At 39.1% G+C, this 2,138-nt stretch overlaps 1 non-coding gene across 1 annotated transcript; it reads left to right on the top strand.

The window, feature by feature from the left end:
* The first annotated feature begins 1,277 nt into the window (after positions 1–1,277).
* On the top strand, positions 1,278–1,350 carry Trnag-ucc (transfer RNA glycine (anticodon UCC)). The gene has a single exon. It is a non-coding gene; the product is annotated as a tRNA-Gly (tRNA).
* The last annotated feature ends 788 nt before the right edge of the window (positions 1,351–2,138 follow it).

The following is a 2,138-nucleotide window of genomic DNA, read 5'->3' as shown; positions in this document are numbered from 1 at the left end:
GCTGCGACTCTTTTTTATAATCTATAAAGGTAAGTCTTCTTGCCTTATTGTGACTTCTTGTCATAGAGAGAAAACAAAAATGTCTCTTTACAGACAATTAGCGACCAGATCAGGTACAGTGTATGATATGAACTCACAAATCAGTTCATAACAAACGATGTGACTGGCATGGGTGCATAGTCAAGTAAACATACCTTGCAGGATTCCGCCAAGGTGGTAGCTGTTGAGAAGAAATCATCGGGAAAGCTGCTGCAATTCATAGTAAAGCTCGAAAGACTTGGCATGGTGTACACCCATCGGGCCAAGTCTTCTTCCATCGAAGAGTGGTGTTGTGAAATGTCGCATAATAACAATTTCAGATTCTGAATCTGTAGATGAATAAAAAAACACAACAACAAAGAAATGACAATATTATTCAACAAACACATAATCAAATCAAGTGAACGGAATAATGCCATTTGGATATACGTACTTAAAACCAATTACCAATGTAAACACAAACGCCATGCACATGCCGTAAAACACAAACGAAAATTATCTAACAAAGGCACACAATTAAATGTTTCCTCACAGCAACTTTATTTCAGTTTAAGGTTTGATTATTTTCTTTTTAGATTTACACCTCTCCTAATCCAAAAAATTACTGAAGTCCAACGGTAGTGCCTTTTATGCAAACCACATTTGCCATCAAGGATCACTTTACCAATGCTTCAAGGCACTTTTGGCGCGTGATTCAGTTTGAGAAATGAATGTGTCATTGTCCATTCTATACCGATTTGATGACCAATACAATCATAGACTAAACTGTGTACCGTCTGTAAAAGCGAATACAAATTCGACACTTTTAAATATGAACGTTGGTGACATGGTGATAGTAGGGCAATGAATAAGGATAGACGTTATAAGATATCGGGTCGCTCTTATAACGCCAAATAATTGTCACAATGTCGTTCCCTCATAGGTCAAAACAACAAGACGCAAAAATGTATCTTCCATTTGAGAGCATAAATGACCTAATCCCCTGGTAAGAAAGGATTGTATCTTCATACTTGTTTTAACATTTCCTTGAATCCATCTTGCAAAAGCCTTTCTGCACTTTACATACTTCCCAATCACAGTTACGCATTTTCCTCGACTATTATGTATATATATATATATATATATATATATATATATATATATATATTCATAACTCTCTGCCCCAAAAAGGAACATGCGCATTATTAAGGGTTGATCCGTCGGGTGTTCGAGCTTGGGTCTGCCTGAACCGCTATGACGTCTCCGTGGCCGAGTGGTTTAAGGCGTTGGCGTTCCATGCCAAAGACCCGGGTTCGAGTCCCGGCGGAGACCAATTTTTCAACTCTTGGGCTTTTCCAAAAAGGAAGAACAGTAAGAGGAATAATGATGTCAAAGCTTCGCACCGATTTCTCCTTTCTTTCTCATATCTCACAATATGCAAAATTAATACAGGAGAAGCCAAAAAGCTGTTGTACCGGTGATTTCTTTCTCGCAAAACATTATCCGAATTCACCGGTACGTGAATCTCATTAGAAGATCCAGCTGAGGCACGCGGCTGGTCGTTATTCATAACTCTCTACCCCCAAAAGGAACATGCGCATAGAGGGTTGAAGGGTTAGTCCGTCGGGTATTCGAGCTTGGGTCTGCCTGAACCGCTATGACGTCTCCGTGGCCGAGCGGTTTAAGGCGTTAGCGTTCCATGCCAAAGACCCGGGTTCGAGTCCCGGCGGAGACCAATTTTTCAACTCTTGCGCTTTTCCGAAAAGGAGGAACAGTAAGAGGAATAATGATGTCAAAGCTACGCACCGATTTCTCCTTTCTTTCTCATATCTCACTATATACAGTATGATTGAAGGACTTGAAGTTAGGTAACAATACAAACAATCAAAAGCATATGAACTGTGTTCGGTTTGCAAGATGATTGCTCATCATCAGAAGAGATTCTTACCTGAAAACCATTATGTTAAAAAAATATCTAAGAGGGGAAATCGATGAAGACAGAAATCAATACAATTCAATTCAATTCAATTCAGAATGATACGAACTCACAAGCACATGTTCACTAACAAGATTTAATTATGCATCATTATGAATCAGCTCCCTAATGATATCAGAGAATG

Source organism: Diadema setosum, chromosome 16, assembly GCF_964275005.1.
Source record: "Diadema setosum chromosome 16, eeDiaSeto1, whole genome shotgun sequence".
NCBI classification, from domain to species: Eukaryota; Metazoa; Echinodermata; class Echinoidea; order Diadematoida; family Diadematidae; genus Diadema; species Diadema setosum.
The sequence above is the reverse complement of the archived record's forward strand: the minus strand, read 5'-3'. Positions and strand labels throughout refer to the sequence as shown.